Raw genomic sequence first — 15,409 nt, 5'->3', positions numbered from 1 at the left:
AAAGTGTATGATGGTGCAATGGAAGGAGAGAGAGGATGAATTGTATATAGTGCCTTATGACGCAGTTGAACTCCTTGGCTGTATGACAGCGGTTGTAAGAGTAGCAATGGGGCCCTTCCCAGAGAAGAAGAAAGGCTCTGAGTCTCCCAGACAGCATGTCTGGAGCAGTTGGTGTTGGGCACTGACATAACCTTGAGGATCAGAGCCAGAACAGGTAACAGAAGCAAAGACTGACCCTGGCCAAAAACAAGCTTGAGGGCGAAGTGTGCATTTGCAGTATCGATAGCTCTAACTTCACGGTATAACACTGGTACAACGCTTTCAAGCTGTACATTCAAGGAACATTGAAGTGTGATGATGCAGAAACTAGGAATTGAATGGAATGGTCACAGCTAGTCGGTATCTTTAAAAAAATGTTTTTCCTCACTTATTTTCCCAAGTTCAATTAAAGCTTAGAGCTATTTAGCTGTGTAGCAACATGGTGGTCACGAGTCCACGATAGGTAGTGGCATCTCACACGGTGCCATTGCTAGGCTGGGGCAGATAGCTGGTGCTGCAAGCAGCAGCACAGAAATGAACCCTCACTGCGTTTGCATAAGGCTGAAGTTGCATGAGTGTTCCTCCTGCAAACCATCATTTTTTTCCATTGGTTAACGTATTCATAAGTAGTGGCATCTCACACGGTGCCATTGCTAGGCTGGGGCAGATAGCTGGTGCTGCAAGCAGCAGCACAGAAATGAACCCTCACTGCGTTTGCATAAGGCTGAAGTTGCATGAGTGTTCCTCCTGCAAACCATCATTTTTTTCCATTGGTTAACGTATTCATAAGAACTGTCAATATTAACGCTTTTGCCTGGGCATCTGTAAAATGAGCTCCACAGGATGAAAACCTCGTAAGTCAACACAGGGAATCACTAGACTCACAGGGCTGCAGGGTACGGTCTGTGTCATCGTTGCCCTGGTATGCTGTTTGGCAGGAAGATGGTTTCCTTGTCTGTCTTTCTGAGCTTAGTTTTAAACAGATTTTATAAAATGGAGCAGGCTTCTGAGCCGTTTGTAATCTCACCATATTAGATATTGAAGTATTGCTGAATCCTGTTATGCAATTGCAGGCAAAACAAAAAAACCCTAAAACGAAATGAAAAATAAATCTCTTCAGGGATTTCACCTGCTTCTCATGCTTGTAGTGAGTGGTACTGTGAGACAGGACTGTTTTTCTGGCGGAGAGTCTTGTCCCTGAATGGCTAATGTATGTGCTAATCATAGCTATATAGGCTACACGTTGCACCCAAATCACTAGATCAGGTCTTGTTTTCTGCGGGGGATTTTTCCATTCTACTGAGCTCTTAATTTTTTTTTTTCTATTAGCTGATTGCACCTTTCAACCTGAGCTATATCAAAAGCATTTAGCACTGTATATTTACTTTGGTTTGCATGCAATTTGCAAATGATATACTGTACTTTTATACGGTTAATTTGTTCATTCCAGTGTATAATGCACCCATGAACTTTCTGAATTTTGAGCTGAAAATATGATAAGTGGGTTATATTATGCAGTGAAGGAGTTGTTATATGAAAACAGTATCATCAATTATGTACTAGGTTAATATAAAATTATATTAATACATGAATCAACGAAGGAAGTTGTGTAATAGGATTCTCATGAGAACATGAAGCTGATGTTTATTAAAGATGTAACTTCCACGTTAAGAAGGAATACTTTGTTTTATTCTTTTATTTGATAAGCAGCTCAGCTGCCCTGAATGGAACAATTCTCACATGTGTTTCTCATATTTCTCACAGAGTTCAGAAATTTGATAAGCAATATAGATATCACAAAAGCCAACTACTGGTTTACGGTCCACAGTATTGCTTCCTTTGAGCAACGAGAAGCTCAGCGGCTTTGGAAATGACTCCTCAGACTGCTGCACACGTGTGTAAGCTGGGCTGCCCCAGGGGTGCAGGCTGGTAGAGCTGGGTGGGATTCCACCCTGGCAGAACTGGGTGGGATGCTGGGTGGGATCCAGGGTGAGGTCCCACCCCTCGGCCCGAGCCTCTTGCGCTTCTGCACAGCACGGTCCAAGCAGCCTCAGCATTATTTTTGCCAGGTTGCTCTTCAGCTTATTTCACCTGAATCCCAAATTGTAAATGTTCCACCACCCCTCCACCTCCAAAATGTTTCAGAGCAGGCTGCACACCCAAAGCCCAAAGCTGCTAGGGATAAAACCAGTAGGGGGGTATCTGGAGGTAAGAGTGTCCTTGAAGGTGTGTGACATGTCTGAGTTGGGTGTTTGGGGTCAGCTGCAATGTTTTGTGTTGAGATGGATGTATCTCCTTATCTATTAGCATAGAACAGAATAGAAAGGAATGGAATGGAATGGAATGGAATAGAATAGAATTAGAATAGAATAGAATAGAATAGAATAGAATAGAATAGAATAGAATAGAATAGAATAGAATAGAATAGGAGTAGTTCAGTTGGAAGTGACCTACAATGATCATCTAGTCCAACTGTAAAGAAACCCAATATAAAAAACAGCACACCCGGAGAGCAGGGGATGAGCCTTGCCCTGGGAAAACCACCTGACTGATCATGATGTCTCCCCTGCCATGTAAGTATTATAGAATATTGGATAGAAGCACAGGTCAAAATAGTTTTTACAATTGGAGGAAAATGGGGGCTTAATTCTACATATTTATACTAAGAAGTTAACACCTCTCTTACACCAAGGCACAGACTTTCCTTTAAAAACACTTGATGGGGAGGCATTAGGGTCTGAGCTTCTCTAAGAATGATCAGCAGTCAAGAGCGAACTCTGCCAGTAGTGCCCGTAGTTCCCATTCATCTCAGTTTTACCAATATTAGGAACCAGAATTAACATGCCTTGAGATGAATGGGAGCCATTGCATACTGCTTTTGTTCTCATTTGATTCAAATCCAATAGTTTTTTGAGCACTACATTTGATGAGAGAGTGTTTATTATTGTTTTTAACAAACCTTTAGATGCTCTGGTGATTTACAGGCTGGCACAACCACCTTGTCCTGGGTCCCTGTCTGCAGCTGACAACCGCCTTTGTTTCCCTCATCACTGCAAGATGCTACAGGCACCTGAATACCAAGAAGAACCGCGCATGTTTTAGAAGGAAACCCTACACTGCTGGAGGAGCTAAGAAAAGAAATCCTGTAAGGGAACAGCATGAGATACTGCACAGACAGCCATAGCGAGAAAGCGAAGCTTTGGAAAGCACAACACAGGAAGAATTGGAGGGAGCTTCAGGTAAACAGCACATTGCAAAGATTTTGTAGCACAGATTCGATTGAGAAGAGTCATTTACTGAACAGCAGTGGGACAATACAAAGAAAAGCTTGTACAATTCCTAAAACAGGGTAAGGGAAAAGATTGAAGACTGTATGATGACAGAAAGAGGGAAAGAAGTGTGTCTGTGTGTGAGAGGAAGAATAGCAATGAATATTAAGAGCTGCGCCCAGCTTGTTGAGAAAAGTAATGGGATATACAGGAAAACATAAGCAGGATGACAGAAGCATGGAAGAGCTGATGAAAGAGCCCATGGGGGTCAGAAGGAATCTCTCCTCTCCCTTGCCAGGAGTTTGGCAAGATGGACCCTGCAGAGAGATCGTGGGCTAGCAGGCTGGCAGTTTGTTTGCTTAATATGGCACAGAAATTAAATGATAATTCAATTAAAAAACCCCATCCCTCCTCCTCCCAGGAACCTCAGATGTAGTCGCTGTGGGACAGTTGAAATGGAAGTCACTCTGAAGCTGTTTTGCAGAGGTACAAAGCGAGAAAGACAGTTCCATAATTATTCATTTCCTTCCCCTGCCTTGCCAGCTTCCAGCCCCCAAAATTGAGGACCACTGCAGGGGTGGAGTGGGCATAACGGCTCAGGAGAATATGTCCTGCTCCTCCACTGACAGCCCAGAGGGTATCAATTGGCAGCTGGGGATGCTGGAGTATGTCCAGCACCAGCGCTGAACTGCCCAGCCCCATTTCCCAGCTGTGCTGAAGTTGGAGGCAGGGACTGGTCCCAACAGTGTCACCAGAGCAAAAGTTACCGAAAATACCATCCTCCACGCAGTCCTTGAAGCAGGCATGAGGAGTGGCCGAGTTGGTAGGAAATTTCAGTTCTTTCTGCAAATTTATGTCCAATTTCTCGTCCCCAGCATGCCACAGTGTGATGGATAAGCATCCAAACCACAGAAAAACCTGAAACAAGGGAGCACTCCTATCACTAATGAAGATGCATCGTCACTGGGCTTGGTTCAAAGAAAGACCATTAAAGTTTCCGAGTGGTTCCAATGGGAACTAGAACAACCCTTTTCCTGAAGAAATAGAGGCATATATTAAACTTTAATTGGGAACAGTCTCCATAAGGATTTTCCCTCTGAGGAGAAGGAGCTTTTTGCAGATATAATTGTTTTGGAGGGAGTAATTATTCCATGGATACTTCCTGAGGTGAACAGTGGCTTTTTTTATTTTTGTTTCCTGAAAGTGGAAGAGCTGAAACAGTCTTATCAAGGACTGGTGGCGTTACCTGACGAGCAGGGGCCAGGCTGCTGTTTCAACTTATATACACAGCACTAGGAAGAATTTCTGTACAGTTTGGCTGAATATTTCTCCATTATTCTTTACCCTGCAGCACAACACAGTTTGCAACGATTGATTGACTTAGCTGGACACTGAGATAAAAAACTACAAATAAGACCAGTTGGAAGCTGTTCTTCTGCTGTGATTAGATGTAAAACAGCCACAGCTAGAGCCATGTTTTGCCTGGGGTGAGATCAACAGACCACAGATTCTGGGGTTTTTACGTGTTAATTTTTACTCAATTTCAGGAGGGCTGGCAATCGTCACCCTGAAAAACCCTTCAAGTGATCAAGCATGAGTGTCAGTGTGAGCATCAGTAAAAGCTACAGAATAATCACTTTTTTCCTCTTGATTGGGAAGACGTTGCAGGGAGACGATATGCAGGAGGGAGAGGCTGACTAAGATAGGAAAGAAAAAGGGACATAAATCTGGGACAGGACAGAAAGAATGAGGTGAAACATAGAAGGGAGGAAGATAGATCCCCGGAAAGGGAGCTGTCATCTGCCAATTGCCCAGTGGTCAGGTCCTGTTTGCTGTTTCAAGCAGCGTATGTGAAATCCCAAAGGTCCCTGCCCAGTTCTTGCTGGGGAAAGCTGCCATTGAGAGATTGCCCGAATAAGGGATGAGTCAAGGCTGATCATTCGTTAGCGTAATCCAGCCCTCCTGGAAGAGTTACTGCAAGATGCGGCAGAGGCGAAAGACACTTGAAATGAGATAGCTTAAAACCATTTTGTAACTAATTTACAGCAAAGTTTTCTTTCATCATTTCCTTCTTTTCTGCCCCGGCCTCCCTATTTGTCTTATCAAATCTTGGCAGAGATATTTGCATTGAATAGGGAGCTGCTGTGGAGAAACTGTGGTTTCAGCGCTGTAATAAAGCAGTCTTACTGCAATGAATTTTAAAGGCTATTTTGGCTGCCTCGAGAAATGCTGATTTATGACTTGAATGCGTCATGTTTTTTTGCAATTAGCAGGACACTGTCTAGAAGTTATCGAGCATCTTAGGCAGAAACAGACAAGTGTCTTTTTTTCAAGTTATTTTTCTAAAACATTTCCTTTCATTCAACCAGCAAGTTAAATACTCTCCATTAATAAAGCAACTTCTGCATTCAGGCTAGGAAAATTTTGCTAGATTTTTCTTCAGAGTTGATAGTATTATCAAGTATTGCTCCCTGAAAAAAGTTAAACTCATGGGCATGTTGGTTGATTTGTTTGTATCATCTGTACTACCCCCTTGGGCAAATCCATAAACCTCATCCTGAGACCTGGGGAAATTCAGTTGCGTTACTTGCTAATATAGCGATTGCAAAAATAGTGGTGTCAAATGTTATGTTACTGTAGATGTGAGTAGCTATCTATATCACATAGCATTATTAGGTACAGTGGCAGACAATGAGATTGGCTTGAATGCCACACAATTCATTAAGCAAAATATCATCCCAAGGCATTCAGACCTGTCACATTTCTTTTAATGAAACCCTGAAATTTTTTAATAAAAATGCTTAGCAAAAATAGAATTTCAGTAATGAATCTGATAACATATTCAAGCAGATATCAATTAAAATTTTCATTATAAAGGATGGTTTTTCTTGAATTTTTCACAAGATGTTCAATTTTTAATCAGTTATTTCTGGGAAAAAAGTTTTTTTGGGAAAATAACTTTGAAAAGTTTAGACAACAGCTGCATATAAAACCTGAATCATGATAAAGAAAACATGCTTATGAGATCTTTATGATCTAAAGGACATCCACAAGGTTACACGTCTTTGTGCTAGTATTCTTCACAGACTGTCAAGAACATTTCTATCTCTAATTTTATTTTCTTGAAGGGTAAAGAGTTGATGGTTTAGTACAAACTGCTAATTTAATGTTTTGATGCCCGTTTCATCTTTAGGTACATGTGGATTCCAGAGAACCATTTCTTGAAAGAGAAAACCCGCATCCAAACCCAGGTGATTTCTTTGGAGGATGGAGAACTCCAGGTGAAACAGCTGGTTTTGTGGCAGGTCAGCCTCAAGCCTGGAGGACTTGCTGGGTGAGCCATGGGGAAATACAATGTGGGTGTTACAGAGACCCCCAATAAAATGGAGATGATTTCCCAGGAAACAACTGCAGCCTGTGTGTGGTGAGACCCACATGTCCTCTGTGCAACACAGAGAAACATAACCTGGCTAGACATGCTAGCCTTTGTAGAAGACACGAAACTTCACCTCCCGTGAGGCAGCAAGGATAGCTGTTGCACCAACCTACAGTGTTTTGTTCCTGAAAAAAGAGGTTGAAACTTTATGTTCAAATATTCAGTTTTTCAAGATGTCTTCCATCCCATTTTGGGATGGGAAAGACGGAAAAAACTCGTTATTTTCCCAAGGACAGAAATTCTGAATTAATATAATTGCATTTTATTGAATGTCATAAAAAGAGAAAATCAAGGTTACAACAACCACTTGATACATTGTGAGCACATTTACCACAAATCCATCAGAATCATCCAGCTTTGAATAAGGCTCTGCTTTTTTTGCAGGCAAGTTTTCCTGAATTTGCTATTAAAAGACTTCCATCGACGCTTGGTGCTTGCATTACTAGGAGATACCACTGGACGAGGAGAAAGACATAGAGTGAAAGACTAAGCAACGACGAGGGTAGGAGGGTGCTTGCCTCAAATGTGACATTTGGAAAATGGCGAGTATGGAGGAAGCAGGTCAGCTGTGCAAGGCTAACATGAGCAGTAAGCCATTTGCTTGTGCTCCATCCTAGTGTCAATTACTGCAGATACATAAAAAAGAATATGCTTCCTGGGCCCTTAAAGTTATGGAATGGAAATAGTGCCCATTTTGGCGTTTGAAATAAACACGTTATCCTTTGCTTTCCTATATGGAGTCGTGGATGTTTATAGTAGAAATCATTCATAGTTATTACAATAGCATTTCTCCTTGCCACGTTCTGATTGACTAAGGTACCTTTTGGTTTACTGTTAATGCATATTGCCTCAGTGAATAACTTCATAAGGTAGGAATAAATGAAAGCCCAGCGTTAAACCAGTAACTGCATTCAAAAGCATTTGGTTTATCAGACTCCTGCTGTGTCTGTTATGTGCAGATTTTGATGTAGGCAAGTGTAGTAATGTAAAATGTGGAACATGCAAGCCTTAATGATGGCTCTGGCTCAGCATTCACCGTATTTACAGCAGCAAAAAAATCTCATTTTAAAAGCAAAATATGACCTCAGGAAATGTAGGGTTTATATTCCTGCCAATTCCTATTGCACTTCCTAAGGAAGTGTTAAACCCATTATCAGTCATCATGGACAAAATCAGCACTTCCACCTTTCAATGCTGTTTGATTGAACATGCTTAGAGAATGACAAGCTTGAAGCAAAAAATGGGTACTTTGCACTTCTGTCCACATGTACATGGAGCCCATTGGGCTGAAAGGCTCAGCCTGAGCTCCACATATTATTAATCATGCAGGATTGCTCCATAAAGCTGATTTTCCTTTGCTGCTTTGAAAACCTCCTGTAATTGCGGCTTCTACTCTTTTCTTCCTAGGTCTATAGTGCATATAGAGAAAGACAAATTACGAAGTTGAAAAATGATGACTTTCTAAATTTTCCAACAATTTTGTGACAGAAATAAAGCAAGGAAATGTCATAATCATGTCACTTAAATCAGCTGGATATGGAGTGGTGTCTTTCAGCATTTCTTATCTATATGGATTTTATTATTTGGCCATTTATAATTGCATTGGTTGGAAAACCTGGTACAGGGTACATTGTCTTTCTGTTGTTTTCATAGAAATAGAACATCATACAGCAGACTATGGTCTACTCACCTCTGCCAGAGAGACTCCATTGCCACGTTTTTTTCTAAACCCTCTGCTGCCTGGGGCATGTGCAGCTTCAAGACAGGTAAATAAGTTTTGCGACTAAAGAAGTTGGACAGGAGCTGGCACAACAGTCTGGCAGGGACGCAATGCTGTGAAGCTCACGTGGGATTTACAGCAGACTTCAACGAGACTGAGCAATGAGTGTCAATGTTAAAGTGCTTTTATGAGAGAAATCAAAGCCTGGTGGAAGTGTTGGTTGATAACACCACTCCGTCGCTCTTTGAGGTAGGCAAGAAACATCCTGTTACCACCTGACATGTAGATACATCGAAGTGCACTTACACTTGTACTTTAAAGACTCTGTAAGCCAGAGTGGTACAAAGAAGTCCTAGCATCAGAGAAATAAGCCCTGAGGCACAAAGGCCAGATCTGTACTTGAAAAGGCTCCTTTGTGTTGCTGTGCTGGCAAACCCTCCTAGAAGCATACATCATGCCACACAGAGTAGGAAGAGAATTTTTATATAGGTATACCCAGCTTTGTATGCCAGGACTTGTGTGGATAATACAGAGGGTTCACAAAAGATATTAGGGTCACTGAGCAACCTTGCTGCGCAGGCAAAAATTTCTGAGTGGCTTAGCAGAGGCAGGTATGAGCAAAGCGAGGTCCTGCCAGCCTTGTCAGCCGGGCTGAGACCTTGCTGCCGTTCATGGAGATGCACCAAAGGATCCTCTCAACAGCAACCTGTGGCACAGCATCATCTGCTCTGATGAGGTGCTTGTTCTTATTCCTGCATTGCTTTTTATAGTCTCCCCAGGGATGTGAATCTTCTGGGTCCTTTGTTGGATGAAAAATTTTCCTGTTTCTTTCTCCTCTTTGTTCTTTCATGTCTATTCCAAATGGCTGTGCTTCAATCCTTTCCTACTAGGTAAGATTCAAAGTCGTTCTGCCGACTAAGAACCAGCAATCTTATCAGGCATTAGTCTGCATAACCACGTGGTCGTGTCTCCTTTTTCTCCTTACACAGCTGGAGTGCCAGACAGTCCTTTGGATCAAAAGCTGTCTCGAAGGACAGGTTTCTTGAGGAAAAGGAGGTGACTAAGGATATTTCCTTTTGAATATCTGTGCAAGTTCCCGTCTGCTTTTCAGAACCACAATTCAGCAGAAACAAAGGAGGAACCAATCTGGTGACAAACAAGTCAGAGTGTACGGCTGCTCATTTTATGCAGAGCTCAGAGCTTTTGGGTTTGTGCCTGCAGAGTCACCATATTTTAAAAATGGTAATTTCTGAGTCCATTCTAAAAGGCTAATTGTTGCTGTTGCTGATCTGCTTTAAAAGCCATGATTAAAACCAAAGAGAACAGTCACAATTCCTGCCAGCTGCGGGAAGCTTTGCGGCTGCCTTGGCCCAATTACAGGGTTTTTTGTAGCGAGCACACTGTATTAGCATAGCTGCAGCTCCCTTCTAACAACAAGTAATCATGAGAAACATTTAATGGCAGGCTTTGGACCATGTCTTTCTTTTTCTGTATAGTGCTAGGAGTGAGGGCTTCTGGTGGCCCTAAAACATTTTTTTCCCCAGTTTAATAACAGGTTTGGAAAGGGAGAGTCAAGGTTCAAGTTTATGTATTATGTATATTTATTCCTTTTTCCAAAAAGAAGTAGTTGTCCCAAGGTTTAGGTGGCAGGTTCCATTTGTGCATCTCAAATGGCATCACCCTATGCTTTTACAGGGAGGGCAGAAGAAGCAGAGAGGAGAACTTGCTTAGGAAGTGCTCAGAAAAACCCTCCAGCTCTCCATTCTCCTGAGGCCCCACCCAGAGACTTTAAGAGGAGGGAAACATCTGTGAGCAAATGTGGTTAAGAACACCCGGGGTTGACTAGATCACAGCAAAAGGAAGATTGGACTAGACCAGACTGTCTGCTCCCTGTCCAGCACTTGTCTTCAACAGCCAACAATTCAAGAAACTGCCTTCAAAAACCAGCCAACCAATTCCCCCAGTAGCCCAGGCTCTCTGTTAGAAAGATGTTCACTAACAACACTGTTGTCATGGGCAAAGAAGTCTTCTAGGAACATGTTGCAGTAACATTGTCTAGTTCAGTCATATTCTTCCTGGGATTTGATCCAAAGCCCACTGAGGCCAATGAGAACCTCCCACTTGACTTTATAATGGCTTAAGCTCTGTGTAGTTGGAGCTACTTACCCAATTTCTGCAGCCAGTGCTACTGTCTGTGAAGTCCCAGTCCTGATACATAAAATCTAGCTTGCTACCAGCAGTAGCTTCGTTACAGTTCCTGCTGGTCTCAGCGCTCTCTGAAGCAAATATATTCACCTACCTGCACCCACAGAAACTTGGATAGAAGTCCCGCAAGGTAAACTAATTTGGGCCTTGTCCATTGTGAATGGAAGACCTCCAAGAATAGCCTGGGATATGGGTAAAATCGACCATAATAATTCAATAAAGTAGCACTCTTCTGCTCAGTGCTGGTCCAATGGCTTGGGGCAGGTTCCTCTGCTTTGAGAGATGTCATCTCTAGGAAGATATATGAAAATAAGTCAGTAGAGACCATTGAACATCTTTTCCAAAACAAGGGCCACTACTAACCAGGTTTGTTACCAATTTCCTCAGTTCTTTGAACAGAGAGAACTGAAAGGTCTTTTAGTAGCTAATGGTGTAGTACTTAACAGCCTACCTAGTAGGGATATTGTACCAACCCGTGGGCACATGCAGCCTTTGCCCCAGAGACCTTACAAGACTACACTTACCTGTGCTGGAGGCCAAGAATGTATGACAGGTTGATGAGTTTCTCAAATTAATTCCTGGTTTAGACATAGTTTTATCTTCTGCTCTGACTAAAAGCATTTGAAATTTCTTCTCCCTTCTTTTGACTACAATTATCCTCAGGAGCCACCCAGCTGGATGCACAACTCTATGGCTCAATAGCTAGTGTTTTCTCTCTTACTTAAAATTCCCTTCCTGCAAGCATTTAAGGTGTGAGCTTGATCCTTTCAGTGTTCATGGAGAGTGAAAACATGTGAGGACTCAGCAGAACTGAAAAGAAATTTATTTAGGCTACTATTGAAGAAATGTTTGATTAAGCTACAATGTCCAGCTAGATGTGATATGAAGTACACCAGTGTTTATTTCTTGCTTTCCAGACGAGCTGTGCAGAACCACAGTGATGGGGTTTCCCGTAGGTAGCACTTAGCATACTTTAGGGATCCTTGGAAATGAAAAGGTCTTTATGACTGGAAATCAACGTCATTCACAAAAAAGGGCATCACTTCCATAGCAAAATGGCCATTGAGCTGTGTAGTGTCCTTTAAGTTATTGTTGAAATTACTTGTGTTTCAAGATTTCCTAAGTTTCTTTTATTTTCCAAGAAACTGGAGATGAAACAGTTGCTATAAATCCTGTAAATCCAAAAGTGCCAGGTGTATAACAGCAAGTAGTTTATCAACTTCTGTTTATCTGGAATTTCTTAAAACTTGTCAGTTACAATGATGATCAGCACTGACTTCCTACCCAACAGGTCAATAGAGGCTTCAGTCTCTGATTCAGATGCCAGATGAGTCGTCCATGAAACATCCATTAGGACATAGACCTCAGGTGCAAAAAAAGACGAGAAACAATTACAGAGACTTTCTGGAGTAAAAGTAATTTAAGCCATGATCACCTGCTTGCTCAGAAATAACTGATAAAGTCGGTGATATGATTTCTTGTGATGGCCTGCCTGTTTTGTGTCAGGAAGATGCAGCCTTGCAACATCTGATTAAATGTTTTTAACCCTGTAGCACCGCGCTAACAGAGAACAGTTTTAGCAAGAGTGTTGTGCCATCCGTTTTCAGGGTAGGCGTGAAATGCTGAGCCCTGAACGGTGCTGGGAAGGATGCCGTGCATGGCACAGAAAGGAAATTTTTCTCTGGAGGAAATCTGCATCTGGTGCTACTGGGCCATGCAGAAGGTAATGGGTGGTTCTCAAGAGTAGTTGTACTATGTGCTGCAGACCCAGGAGGTTCAGAGTAGCAGTGGGATGAGCTAATACCATAGTTTGAAACCATGTTTGTCTATTGAGTCATCTATTATGTTGTTAAAATGTGATAGTTAGAATCCATGCATCACCAAGGAAAAAAGACAATAATTAAAGCCCAGACACAAAGGGGATTTAATTCTCCAAAACCATTTTGTGCAGAGGTATTTAAGGGTTTCAGCAAAGTAACTCTTTCCGTTTCCTTATGAAAACCCCTGCTCTACAACGCATCTTCCGAACTCTCTGGAAAATAATCTGATTACAGTTAACACTGTTATGTACTTTGGTGCTTTGAATAGAGCTGTGGGTAATATCATGATTACTCCAAAGCAAATAGCTATGTGGTTCAATCTGACATTTCATATTGATAAAAACACAAACATTTTATTAAAAACAAAGGATAAGGGAAATCATTTATTTTCTAGGTAATGCAACAAAGAGGGAAAAACACCATTGTTTTCTCAACAACAGGAGAAATATGCTTTGCCAGACTCTGTTCTATAAATACATTTAGTTAAAACATTGTATTCCTCTTCTCATGCACTCTAAGAGAAAGCAGGTGAAACCTGACTTTCTCTTTCCTGAAATCTTCCCATATACCTTCCAAAAGAAATGAGTATCTTAAGAGTAAGTCATTCTGATCACTTGAAGGCTTATAACCACACCTGAAAAAGAAAGATTAAATATGAAAGAATGGTATAAAGTCTGAAAATATGCATTTAAATCTTCTAGTTCAATCTCAGACAGACAGACCTCCTTTTTTTTTTTGTTTGTTTGTTTAATAAAGCCCAGATGGAAGCCAATGAAGTTGGAAATTTATTGACTTTGTTTCATTTCTGGTATAATTAGTCACGTATTGTTGAATACTGACATTAGATGGCACAATACCCACCATCAGCCTCTCTACAGAAATGAAAATACAATTGAAATTTGCTGCTGTCTCTGAAGCTGGTTTTGTTGAATCTGTTTTATTTTCGCAGCAATCCTGTTGCTAAATGTTCTTAGACCAGGGAGATTAAGTAACCTGATGTAAGTGTAACCCACGTTCACGTACCATGGCTGCACAGACAGTTTCCCTGGTACTTTGAGTCACAAACCAACATCTTTTGATAGTTATGAGATAAGTGTCAGGGAACTGGGCTAGGGGTGCTTGAAGGGCTGGCGGTGTGGGAGGCTCTCGGCAATCCCCTTTCTTCCCTGTAAGACAGTGTGGAGATGGTATCAAGGTGGAGGGGAAAACCCATCGAGGGCATTCTCTGCAGCCCTTGCTGGTCCACAGCTCCACAGGCACCACAGCCACAACACAGCAGCCTCATGCATGGTTCATGAACTGCTCATTGTGGATGTGCTCTTCCCGGGCCCACGTCTGCTACCACAGCCCCTTTTTCAATTGCAATCCTGCCCGCCCTCCCCTGGCTGACCGATTCCACTTGCAGCAGGAGGATCTGTAAAGGGGCTTCTTGGAGGTGTTTGCACAGAGCCCGGGCTCACGCACTATGAAACGTGTAACAGGGTAAAACCAGACTTCCCTGAAACTGTGTTTGAGTGGAAGCAAGCCTGTCTGCTATTTGACTAGATGACTGACACATTATATTAGAAGGCAAATATTTTTCCTGTCAAAATGTCTGTAATACACTCCATTCTCGCTCTTTCCTTGGTGTAGAAGCAAAAGCTTCTATGATTTTAATCAGTGCTGGATTTTGCGCTCCCGCTAGTATTAGAAATCCAAGAACATACAACGCTGTACTCTGGAGACAACTGGAGCTATTCTTTTTTAAGGTCACAGCAAATGTAATAATGCCAGCAGCTCATAGTGCTCTTCATTAGGCTGTGTAACTTTCCAATGCATCAGTCACTTGATGGAGGGTGTTTACTTACTTTCTTTAACAGGGTGATTGGATTTTTTGTTGGTAACCTAGTTTAAATTCTCCTTTATGGGACAGATGCGGCTGACACTGTTGTTGGGAATTTGGTGATGCAGAACGCAGAGGCAGCGGTGGGATTTCACTATCCCAAGGAGGTAAAGCCAGCCGGGTACCCAGAGCACCATGCATCCCCCCATCCCTCCCTTTCACCTGGCACTTTCACTGCCCTTGGCACTGGGGTGGTTGGTAACTGAATAGGTGGAATTTGCACTTGAAAATGTCTTCCCCTCTTTTTGCACAGGTCAGTCCTATACTGAGCCTCAGCTGCACCCCAGGAGTCCCTGAAACTTTGGAAAGAAGGTTTTGGTCTGTTGTAAACGCTGCTACAGTATTGAGGTTAACTAGATGATACCTGACACTGTAACACTGGAGTAGGTAAAGCAGGCTGGATTCAGTTAGCGAGCCTAAATTGCTACTCACTTGGTACTTACAACCAAAAAATCTTTGGAACTGAAAAGGCTAGTCTGCATCTGCCGTTGGCTCTGAAGGATGTAGCTCAGGGCCCAGGTTTAGCTCCCCACGGCTGTCTCACGCTCAGTGGGCAGAGGCTCAGCCTCTGCCCGTGGGCTGGGTAAAACTTCTGGGGGGAGTTAGCAGAAAGTCGGTCAAACAGAGGAGCAGCAGCCCATTAGCTGTGGTGAGGATGAGCGTTGGGTATTGTTGCTCCAAGCTCTGTCTTCTTCTGAGCTGTTCTGCATTTGGTTGCCTTCTCCCCCCCCAAGTAGCCGTTCCTGCGGGAGCTCCTCTTCCCGTCTCCTGGCTGAGAGTAGAGGATGGTCTCGCAGCCACGCTCCAGCTGGGGCTTTCCCAGCACAGACACTCTGCCCATCTTTCAGGTGCCTTTGCACGCAACAGTTTACATTAGGCACTTTAGTGTTATTTAATCAGAAATTTGGGCTTGGAGGTTTGTTTTGGTTTTCTTTGCCCTTCTTCTCTTAACTTTAGTAGCTAGCTCCTGGGAGCTCGTTGCAGACAGCCCCATTGACAGCTCTGGGCTTTGGTGTGGTGCTGGCGCTCACCGAGGCT

Source organism: Pygoscelis adeliae, unplaced genomic scaffold, assembly GCF_000699105.1.
Source record: "Pygoscelis adeliae isolate BGI_AS28 unplaced genomic scaffold, ASM69910v1 Scaffold67, whole genome shotgun sequence".
NCBI lineage: Eukaryota > Metazoa > Chordata > Aves > Sphenisciformes > Spheniscidae > Pygoscelis > Pygoscelis adeliae.
The sequence above is the reverse complement of the archived record's forward strand: the minus strand, read 5'-3'. Positions refer to the sequence as shown.